Here is a 12,611-nt window from a genome sequence, read left to right as displayed (position 1 = left end):
AAAGGAAGAAGAGGAGGAGGGACCATCTCTCTTTGGATGCTAAGTTAACAAAACTCTGCCCTAGTTCTGATTTCATGGCCTCCTCCCAGAAGTATCTCAATAGCCCACATCCTCTGGAAAGGAGTACCATTCATATAGAAATTTACCATTCCTTCTTCCTTCTCCTCTGCCCTGCAAGTCTCACTTTGAAGATAAAGTTCTCTCCAGTAAAATTATGGGCCCATCTTCAATCTTCCTCACACAAAGGGGCTTAATATTAAGACATTGGGAGGACTCAGAGTACAGGGATAAAAATGGAGAAGATGGTGTGTTGCTATTAATAGAAGCAAGAGAGAAAACTCTCCAGGAAAATGGAGAAGCATCTTGTTCTTTGGACATGGTGCAAAAGTAGTGAGAACGGAAATCCCCAAATCAGACTGGAAAAGAGAACATCATGAAATAGAAAAATTTGTTAAAAAAAAAAGAGAAAAACTTGTGTAGATTTGGGAAAGTTAGAGGTTGATGGAGTACCCTCCTCTTTGCCTTGGCATTTCCCACCTTCGGTTGAACTGCAGGTGACACACCTGTGGGGTAATACACCAGGGAATAGCCATGGAAACAGAATGACTCAGCATGAAATGTGTTGAGAAATGTTCACAACGAAATTGATGGTTTTACAAGATCAAGTTTCCTGGGTGAATATTCCCCAGGCCTTTTCCCTCATGCCTCCTCTAAACTTTTTATTGAAGTCTGAGACATATACAACAGTGTGCTTGAGGAAAGGTAGCTTCAAAGCTTCCAGAGCCAGCATTTTTGTGATCATCCAAGCATGCTATCCTCATGGGGAACTCAAGGGAAAGACAGAAAAGTCTGTGTCTTTTCCTATCAAATCCTCCTTGCCCAGCCATAAGTTACTGAAAAATCTCAATCCCTCTCAGGAGAGTGGCACCCTTCATTGCAGTTAACTGACATCTGCTCTCCCAGAGCAGCCATCTGGTCTACTGCCTTTTTCTATCTTCTCTGGGACCTAGATGAGGGACACATGTTTATGGCCCGTTTCTTAAAGAGGAAATGGAGTTCTTCCTATGGAGGAGGATAAGTAAGCAATGCAAAAGGGTCAATGGGAGCTCCTACCTCCACACTATATTCTGAGCATAAAAGTATCAAAGTTTCATTTTCTTTCAACTGCTCTTTAGATTTCTCCAATCACCTTATTAATTTCTATACTTTCTTTATATTTTACCTGAAATAAATTTTGTGATTCTCTTTATAAACTCAAAAGGAGAATTCACTTGAAATACTCCCTTAGTGTTGCCTGAGGACTTCTGTTGTGGAAAGACCACTGAATTTAGAGGTAGAAAACCCGGACTGTAGTTAAAACACTGTCACTTTTCCCTCTTTAACACCCAGTTGCCTCATCAGTAGAATAAGGATAGTAATATGGGTTAATATATATTACATGGCTAAGAATCAAACCAAGCCTGGGTGCCAGAAGATCTGGTTCCCACCCTGGAGAAATCTTTTCCAGTTGGCGAGGGTCTAAGGCAATGACTGCCTGAGAGGGAATTTGGCGTTGAGCGGGAGAGGATGGATGCTATGTCCACGAGCATGGAGAGTAGCAGACCCACCCTCTATGTGCTCAACTGCCAGGCCCTGGAAAGTTCCTGGTACAATTTGGGGTTAAGACTCACCACCTACCACTAGGTGGCCAAGCCTAGGGCTGCTCACCTCCTGCTGCTATTTCTGTAACCTATTGTCAGTGGCAGCTGCACAGGTACCACAAACTTGCCCTGTGGCTGCAGAAGAAGGACTACTTCAATTTGTCCTAAGGAAGGGTGGGTGGAGTGTGATGTTTCTGTGAGCATCTCTGGAAAAGGCTAAGGAAAGCTGGGAGAGAGAGGGGATTAGGGGATGTGAAAGAGAGATTCAGCCGTGCTGAGAATAATAACTCTCAGCTAGGGCCTGTATGCTATCACATCACTGGAGGACATAATCAGGAAGACAATCTATAAGCAATGCTTAGCTCAAGCTCATTTTCCACACTAAAAATTACAAATGAAGAAACCAAATCCCAATGGAATAACATACTAGAAATCACTTGGAATTGATTCACTCAAAAACAGTTCTGATAGCTGCCAGTCCTTTCAACACAAGGCATTCTGTTGTTTGAGGGGGAGACTATACAAAACTATGTTATAAAATATACATTTTCCATAATAAATTCATTCTGCCTAATGAATGTATTTACTTGTCTGGTTAAAAAGCAAATATATATATATACACACATATATGTATATACACACACATATATATACATATTCTAGCAGAATGTAGCAAGAATCAATGAGCTATTTGTCAGTGTTCTGAAGCTAGACTGAAATCATGTTTGCAATTTACTGAAACTCCAAAAATTCAGAGTTTCCCTAACTCATGAGGCTCTCGCAATATCAATATTACATGAGTCAGAATATTATCTTTGATATTATATTACAAATGGAAAATCTAAGTACATGAAGTTTAGGGATTTATTATCCAGGCACAGCCAGTGTATCACTAAAGTTTAGATCTGGCCCCAGTTCCTTAAGTCGCACTCCAGTATTCTGTCTATGCAGTTATCTTCCAGTGATCATTAACCTATGACAGCTTAGCTTGCTACAAAGTTAAAAGAGTCAAACATCTTAAAAAGACATAGACATGTGATCTAGTCCCAAAAATATTTTCTAAAGAAAAAGAAAGTAGATTCCCAGAAAATTACATAAAATAAGTCTTCCCAAACAGAATGATAAAGTACATTTGTTTAAAATGGAATATCATGCACCCATTAAAAATCACATTTAAGGAATATTTAGTTCTATGGGAAAAAAAAAAAAAAACTCAAGACATAATACTAAACAAAAATATTGACAAACCACATGTGATATAATTCCAATTTTTTTAAGTTGCATATGTACCTAATATATGAAATATGTTGAAAGAGAAAAAAGACTAGAAATGGCCCTTCATGGATGATTTAAACTTTTTATATATTTCAGTTTTGTTCATCTTCTTCTGAAATAAGCATGTTACTTTCAAAATAATAAAAATGAAATGATTCTATTTCAAAAGTAACAGCCTTTAGTGCAGACCAGTTTAGGTAGTTCTCTACTTTGTGGTGGCACAATGGGAGCTTTAGAGAAAGCATGAATGCTGAAATTTGGATAAATGGAGAAAATAGAGTGAAAAGTTACCCAAAACAATCTATATCAAAGATCATCTGTCATATAAATGAACCAAAGATGCCTTCTATATATTGACTTGTAAGTTGTTTACTTCTTCACAGCAAGTTGAATCCTGTTAACTCACATACCCACCAGGGCTAAAAATTGAACATGTCCAGTTGTTTCATATTTAGCCCCAATATGCAGATTTTTGGGCTTCCCCGGTGGCTCATCAGTAAAGAATCCACCTGCAACGCAGGAGATGCAGGAGATAGGTTAGATCCCTGGGTTAGAAAGATCCCCTGGAGGAGGACATAGGAACCTATTCAATATTCTTGCCTGAAAAATCCCATGAACAGAGGAACCTGGCAGACCACAGTCCATGGAGCTGCAAAGAGCTGGACATGACTGGAGAGACTGAGCATGGCACAGCGTACAGATGTTTAACGATTTAGGGCCTGTCTGCTTCGCATACACCAGGAGACTGTGCCCCGCCTCTGCCAACCACAGATGAGATAAAGATCCCAAGTTACTTCTGCCCTTTGGAGTCTTTGGCACGGAGTCCTCAGCCTCACCAGGCTGACATCACCTCAACAAGTAAATTCTCTTCTCCTTCTTTCTCCTAGGAGTTCCTTATCCCTTCTCCCCTTCTTACTAGCCCCCAAGTCTACAACCTCTGGAAGGTCTCCTGCTTTGAGGGATTTCCTGCATGCAAATCTGCCAAAGCAGTGTCCCCAAACAAAACTTTTTATGTTACTGCCACCTCTTTTTCCTTGTTCAGACCTGAAGTTCTTCTGATCCCCCTACTCATTCCTTGTAGAATCATCTTTGACCAAAACTGAGGAGCCACTCAGTTTTTGGCTCAGAGAGCAAGTTCCACACACATTTTTTCAGGAAACAAAAATGCAATTTCTTCAATTAATAGAATTAGACTATTTGTATTCCCAGGGTATAATTCAAGGACTTTGCTGGCCAAACCACTGTCCAGAATTCTCTTTTCTCCTCCCTTTGTCTGCTGTCAACTAACAACCATTAAAATATACCATTCATTTTATCAATATAAATGAAAGCCTCAAGTTCTCATTAACCTTAATATTTCCCATTACATTTTTTTGTCATTGACTTTGCCTGGATAGGTTTTGTTTTCTTTTTGTTTTTGACACATCTTAAATGCATATAATCAAATTTCAATATTGAAAGACATTTGTTTCTGATGCTTAAACCCCCTTACCACTTTCCCTGCCTTTATCTGATGAAATCCATGCTAGAAAGTAGTCTTCTGATAGAAAATAGCACTGTGTAAGATTCTGTTACAAAATTACTTTCCACGTTGAATTACAATGTGTCTCACTATAGATTTAACTATTATTTTTAATTCTCTACTTTGAGGGATAAATGGCACAGATTGGATTGCTCTACTAAATGGTCATCTTTCCTCTGTCTGAATGGAATCTTTTGTTCTCCAATTTAAAATTCTAATTCCTTCCACTGTTACTTATATATCATACTTCTAAGGATCTCTAAGTTGTTTTCTACAAATTTACTGCAGTTTGCCCATGGTCTTCTTAAATTATGAGACCCAGAACTTGTGAAGGGCTCTGTATCTGATATCTACAGGTAAAATCAAATAGGATTAGATCTTTACCTTCATTTGAATATTTTAATATCATGTTATTAGTTGTGGCGATCATAGTGCTGATTTCAATGTTTACTTTTCTCTGGCTGAAGTGATAGTGAAAGGACAGATCACAAAACAAGTGGAGTAATATTTACATTCAATATCACTTCATGGCAAATAGATGGGGAAACAGTGGAAACAGTGGCTGACTTTATTTTTTGGGGACTCCAAAATCACTGCAGATGGTGATTGCAGCCAAGAAATTAAAAGACACTTACTCCTTGGAAGGAAAGTTATGACCAACCTAGACAGCATATTAAATAGCAGAGACATTACTTTGTCAACAAAGGTCCGTCTAGTCAAGGTTTTGGTTTTGTATGGATGGTGGTCATGTATGGATGTGAGAGTTGGACTATAAAGAAAGCTGAGCACAGAAGAATTGATGCTTTTGAACTGTGGTGTTGGAGAAGACTCTTGAGAGTCCCTTGGACTGCAAGGAGATCAAACCAGTCAATCCTAAAGGAAATCAGTCCTGAATATTCATTGGAAGAACTGATACTGAAGCTGGAACTCCAATATTTTGGCCACCTGATGCGAAGAACTGACTCATTTGAAAAAGACCCTGATGCTGGGAAAGATTGAGGGCAGGAGGAGAAGGGGACGACAGAGGATGAGATTGTTGGATGGCATCACCGACTCAATGGACATGGGTTTGGGTGGACTCTGGGAGTTGGTGATGGACAGGGAGGTCTGGCGTGCTGTGATTCATGAGGTCGCAAAAAGACGGACACGACTGAGCGACTAAACTGAACTGAAGAGATGGAACATTTGCTGTGTGCATGCTAAGTAGCTACAGTCCAACTCTTTGTGATCCTATGGACTATCGTTGGCCAGGTTCCTCCGTCCATGGGATTCTCCAGGCAAGAATACTGGAGTGGGTTGCCATGCCCTCCTCCAGGGGTTCTTCCCCACCCAGGGGTCAAACCAATGTCTCTTCAATCTCCTGCATTGGCAGGTGTGTTCTTTACCACTAGTGCCACCTGGGAAGCCTGGAACACTTGCTACTGATCCCAAAATTTAAACATTACCATAGCATACTTGGGTTGGTTCAGGGGTAGAATTGTGGAAAGAAGGGAACAGATGGAGCAAGATTTTGGAGTGTTTTGTAAATTCTTTGCAATAGTTAACTTCTGTCTTTATATCTGTTGACTTCGTGGAACTTTTGCCTTTACATTCTCATTCCTAAAGCCAATATCACCTCTATGGTGGAGAAACATAGCTACACTACTATAAAAATATATACAGATGCTGCTGGTTGTATTTAATGCTCTGATTCAAGGCTTAAAGCCAAGATATTCTTCAACTTGGACCTCAGGCCTGCCTCATCACCTCTCCATTTTCTCCTAAAGGTTGAAGCAACACTTTCTGACATCTGGCCAAAATTTTCTCATCATTATCCCTAGATGAAGCCACTGGGAGAAGTTTGGTGATCTAGGAGAGTCAGACACAATCTTCATATATTTATTAAAAAGCATGCTATGAACAGGAGTTCAGTAGTAAGGCCTGACTGCACACATGGGGTACATTGGATCATCTCCTCCCAGGGTAGAGTGTTGAGAACAAAATAACCATGTCTCAGAATGTGGTTGCTACTAACACATATTCTTCTTTAGAGACAAGGGTGTGATTGGTTCTTCTTAAATCAGGAAAGACCACATTGCCATTTATAACCACATGGAATCACCCTTTCAAATTGTTTAAATAATATGGTCACTCTGTGGGCTTCAAATAATTACTATACTTAATAATATTACATTCCAACACTTACCTTCCCCACCCCACTCCATTAAGAAGATACTCGGATGCCAGTTCGAATTTGTGGTGCATTTCTTTCTGCTGAAATGAGAGAACAAGGAGACTGAGGCTGACTGCATACTCCAGGAGAGAGAAATATAAATTTGGAGTCTGCCTCTACCAGATACTATAATTCTCACATGAAAACTTCAGGTACGATACAATTCAAAAATTTTCATATTGTCTTTTTCACTTTTCTCTAATCCTGTATTGTAGTTTCTTCATATAAAAATATAAACTAGAATAGCTTGCATATGATTGGTTAGATTCTCAACTGTATAACATAGCATCTAGTATCAAAACTGATTTAATTAAATGTTAGATTATATATGTGTTATTTATAAGTATATAAGTAAATATATTTAAGAAAAATAATATCTCACTTAAGTTGAGATGTTAACTGAACCACAAAACCACATAGGCCAGGAATAAATTGCAGAATGATCACTTTATTCTATACCTTATTACTTGTTCAAGTCACATATACCAGATTTCTTGACCTTGAATATGAGACAGAAGAAAATATGAGACAGTAAGAAAAGTACATTTTTCTATTAAAGTGCTTTGGCTAACCACATGGGGGAAAAATCAGTTATAGACTGTAAACACATTTTCTTTAACAGGGAGAAATATAAAACAGTTCACTTCAGTTCAGTTCAGTCGCTCAGTCGTGTCCGACTCTCCATGACCCCATGAATCACAGCACGCCAGGCCTCCCTGTCCATCACCAACTCCCGGAGTTCACTCAAACTCATGTCCACAGAGTCGGTGATGCCATCCAGCCATCTCATTCTCTGTCGTCCCCTTCTCCTCCCGCCCCCAACCTTTCCCAGCATCAGAGTCTTTTCCAGTGAGTCAACTCGTCGCATGAGGTGGCCAAAGTATTGCAGTTTCAGCTTTAGCATCAGTCCTTCCAATGAACACCCAGGATTGATCTCCTTTAGAATGGACTGGTTGGATCTCCTTGCAGTTCACTTACCCATTTAAAAAGTCACTCAGTTAAAATGTTTATAATTAGACACAGGAAAATACTGAAAGAACAGACAGCAAAACCAGAGTTTTTGTTCACACGCACACACACAGACACATACCAACAAACACCCTTAAAGCATGATCATAACTTAGCAACAATAAGAAAGCACAGAGCATGAAGATGAGTGGATAGAGGGGATATAAAGAGAGACAAGGTGATTCAAAGAGAGAGGTAGTTGGGGGAGGTTGCCTTGAGTAGGCGCCCTTCATGGATCTTGTTTGCACAGATTGAGGCTTTCTCCCGTGCAAGTGTGCTGCCTTGTTTTGTCGTAATTGTGTTCAAAAGATTGAGAGTTGGCTTCCCTGATGACTGAGTGGTAAAGAATGCAGGAGACACAGATTCCATCTGTGTCCAGAAAGATGACACCTGCCACAGAGCAACTGAGCCCTTGCACCACAATTACTGAGCCTGTGCTCTAGAACCAGGGTGCCACAACTACTGAAGCCCACATGCCCTCGAGTCTGCAAGAAGAGAAGCCACTGCAATGAGAAGCCCATGCATTGCAACTTAGACAGTAGCTTCTGCTCAATGCAACTAGAGAAAAGCTTGCACAGCAATGAAGACCTAGCACAGCCAAGAATAAATAAATACTTTTTAAAAAATGATTGACAGCAAGTAGTTGACATGATCAGATTTTTTTTTTAACCTATGTTTTGAACAGGAGGCGTAGAGATTTTGTTGATGATTTGGATGTGGACTATTGAGAGGTGTGGTGAGGATGCGGCCAGAGTTTGTGGCCTGAGTAACTGAGTAAATGGAGGTGCCACTGGATGATATGGCAAAGAAGCAAGGACCCACCAGTTCGGAGTGAGAGGAACCAAGAGTTTTGTCATGGGCTTCTTGCCTTTGGGGCTTCCCTTGTGACTCAGCTGGTAAAGACTCCACCTGCAATGTGGGACACCTGGGTTTGATCCCTGGGTTGGAAAGATCCCCTGGAGAAGGGAAAGGCTTGGAGAAATCCATGGACTATATAGTCCATAGGGTCGCAGAGTTGGACATGACTGAGTGACTTTCAATTTCTTGCATTTTTGTTACATTCAGTAGCAAATGGAGATGTTGAATACAAAATTGGGTAGATAAATCTAGGTTGTAGAAGAGACTCCACAGTTAGGGAGAGAAAATGTGATTTCATCTCACATGGGTGGTTTTTATACATGTGGCTAGTTGACTGATCACTAACAGAGAGAGCATAATTGGAAAAAGAAAATATCAAGGACTAGGTCCTGAAAAAAACATGTATAGGTCAAGGGAACCTGAAGGAACCCTAACATAGAAGTCTCAAATTAAAGAGACAGGGAGAGAAAAATGAGAATGAATAGTCCATGAACAGATCTTCAATTAATGTAATTAGAAACTCAGAGTGCTTTCATGATATGTATACCACAGTAGCTATTTCTGTTCTATGTGGCAAAATATATAAAGAGAGAAAGTACCACCATGAGGTACTTTCCCATCACGTGATAAATTTCAACTGAGCACTGAAGCCTGTGTCCTCAACTTGGGATAAATTTTCAATTAAAAAAGAATAATGTTTAGTTTATAGTCTGAACCTCATTCATGCATGCAGGCTTCATTTAAAATGTTGTTCAAGGTAACTGTGCATGAAGCTTACTCCTCTTAAGCAAGAAATTTTTGCCTACAAAGAAGTGAAGTGATGTGAAATTCGCTCAGTCATGTCCAACTCCTTTTGACCCCATGGACTATAGCCCACCAGGTTCCTCTATCCACGGGATTTTCCAGGCAAGTATACTGGCAGGGATTGTCATTTCCTTCTCCAGGAGATCTTCCCAATTCGGGGATCAAACCCAGGTCTCCTGCGTTGCAGGCAGATTCTTCACCATCTGAGCCACCAGAGAATGTCTTTGCAGGTCCTCTGCCTACAAAGAGGAGCAAGTTAAAAATGAAGAGCACATTGGAGAATTGTACATATATCCCTAAACATTGAGAGAAATTAACAATGAAAATTGTGGAATCTTTTTACAGAGATCTTAAAAATAAGAGGGTACATGAACTTCATAATTGGCCTTGCTATAAGCAATCACTGATAAATATTGTGTTCTTTATCTCTTTTCCAACACTTCCAGTAGTACATAAACAGAAATCCCACCTAAAACTATGCATGTGTTATTACTAAAGCTTACAGTAATAAACAAACTCTTGCTTTATGGCTATATACTCTCACAACATTTTCTTCTATTTACACAGAGAATGGTCTGTACAATTGTTTAAACAACTATGTGTCCTTATGTAGGTTTGGCTCAGGTGGACATTTCTGAACCACAAAACTAACATAATATTGTAAAGCAACTATACTCAAATTAAAATTAATTCCAAAAATAACAGAAATTTTTAAAAGGAATGAATAAGGAAACTATTGACTGAAAGATGTGTCAGACATAGGAACCAGTGACAAAATGTGAAATTTATTTGGCTCCTACTTCAAACAAACTGAAGAATTCCTTTCCTTCCAGTGGTTAGAACTTCATGCTTTCACTGTCGAGGGCCTGGGTTCAATCCTTGGTTGGGGAACTAAGATCCCACAAGCTGAGTGGGCATGGCCAAAAAACAAACAAACAAACAGATAAATTGTAAGACAAAACAAAACAATTCTGACATAAAGCAATTGGAAATTTTAACTCTTTATAAAATTAAGGAATTATTAATTTTTGGATTATATAGAGATATTTTGATTATAGTTTTTAAAATTTTCCAGGGTTACATGCTGAAATATTTTGTAATGAAATCATACATTTGGTATCTGCTTTGAAATAATATGGGAAGTATGGAAGTAGGTAGAGTTACATGGGCAAGTTTGCCCATGAGTAATTGTTAAAGCTATGTGATAAATGTGTAGGGATTCACCATACTCTTCTGTTTGCTTTTGCATATCATCCATAATCGAAAGTAAAAAAAAAAAATATTGTTATCAAACTTTGCTTCCCATTCTCTGGGAAAAAAAAAAAAATAGCCTCTGAATGGCAAGGAGTATCTACCTTGGTTTATGTATTGCTGAGGACACAGACAAAGGAAGACATTAAATGGACCATGACAGGCATGATGATCACGATGATGAGGCCGTAATAAGCCCCCACACTCCAAGTTCTTTGTTTCCTCCCAGTGTCACACTGGGTCAAAGAATGCTAAAAATCTTTAAGTAATCTAAAATCATGCTGCTCGTGGAATTAAGGTAAAGAAGTTCAGAAATATCTTAATGAGAAAACTTCTGTAGAGTCATTTGAAAGATAATAATGTCTTCTTATTACATTTTTAGGAGACAAAAATGAAAAACCCAAGAGGAAATAATCACTCTGACCCTGTGAATGAATTCATTCTCCTTGGATTCCCTTGTACCTGGGAGGTTCAGATCTTCCTCTTCTCACTCTTCTCTGTGATATGTGTTGACACTAAATGGAAATTTGTGCATTATCTGTGCAGTGTGGTGGGACCACCATCTCCACACCCCCATGTACATCCTTCTGGCCAATTTTTTCTTCCTGGAGATGTGGTATGTCACTTCTACTGTTCCCAATATGCTAGCCAACTTTCTGTCTGAGACCAAGACCATCTCCTTCTCTGGCTGCTTCCTCCAGTTCTACTTCTTCTTCTCCACAGGTGGTACTGAGACCTGCATATTGTCTGCCATGGCCTTTGACAGGTACTTTGCCATCTGCAGGCCCCTTCACTACCCCACTGTCATGACAGTGCAACGCTGCATCAGAATGGGAGCCTGCTGCTGGGTGTGTGGCTTTTTGTACTTCCTCTTGCCTATTCACCTAATCTCTCAGCTCCCATTTCATTGTCTCAATAAGACTGATCATTTCCTGTGTGACCCAGGACCCCTTATAAAGCTGTCCTGTGTGCCAGCCCCTGCCACTGAAATCATTTGTGCCACTTTTAACTCAGCCATCATTTTCTCTACCTAACTCTTCCTTACCAGCTCCTACACCCTGGTTATCAGAGCTGTGCTTAGGGTACCTTTAGCAGAAGGCCGGCATAAGGCTTTCTCTACATGTGGATCCCATCTGGCTGTGGTGTCCCTGTTTTATGGCTCCATCATGATTGTATATGTGAGCCCAACAGCAGGCAATTCAGCAGAGATTCAAAAATATGTGACTTTGTCCTATATTGTGTTAATGCTGTTATTCAACCCTTTGATCTATAGTCTCCAAAATAAGGAGATGAAGGAGGCACTGAGAAAATTATTTAAGACGGTGAGATTTAGTCAAAAACATAAAAGCAATCTCTGAGAACTGTGTTCATAATTGATATAATGTATGGGAAATAAATAATTAAAAGATTGGTATTCAATTGTACTAATTAAATTAGGAAAATATGTTTTGGAGGAGGAGGAACATACTCAAGTGTAATTAGATGTTCATTAAATTACCTGTATCCATTTTTATTGTTAGAGAAAATTTTATATTAATAATAAAACTTTTCAAATTCAAATAAAAATAATCAAAAGCAAAATGATCAGTCATCTTGCTGGCATTCAGATTGAATATTAGTTAATATTTGCTGCCAATATCACATACATACATACTGGTACATGCACTTTGTCCAATATTTTAAATTTATTACCAGTATTTCTCTGGTGAGTCAAAAGTTCTGTATGGTAAACATAAAACAACATTTAAATTTTACTTTCTATCTCAATATTTAAAATATAGCAAAATGCATTCACCTTCTTATGAAAAATTGATTTATCATAATTTTATTTCTTTACAACATCCCACCAAAATTTAGTTAAAATAATTTTACTATTTGGATCCAGGTGGTATTAATACTTTTTTCCATTGTATATTTACTTTTAAGAATTATTTTTGGAAAAAGCTCTCTTTAAAAAAAAGCCAAGCCTTTTCTTAATACATCATTTGTGTCTTCTGTAGGTTAAGGTTGGAAGATAATGACTAGTGACTCTCAGGTATAT

General features: G+C 38.9%; 1 pseudogene; it reads left to right on the top strand.

Moving 5' to 3' along the window:
* Positions 1-10,966: 10,966 nt before the first annotated feature.
* Positions 10,967-12,086, top strand: LOC148776543 (olfactory receptor 11H6-like; annotated as a pseudogene).
* The last annotated feature ends 525 nt before the right edge of the window (positions 12,087-12,611 follow it).

This window comes from Moschus berezovskii, chromosome 9 (genome assembly GCF_049115385.1).
Source record: "Moschus berezovskii isolate FMDL1 chromosome 9, NW_MosBer_1.0, whole genome shotgun sequence".
Lineage (NCBI taxonomy): Eukaryota > Metazoa > Chordata > Mammalia > Artiodactyla > Moschidae > Moschus > Moschus berezovskii.
This window is presented reverse-complemented; position numbering and strand designations above follow the sequence as displayed.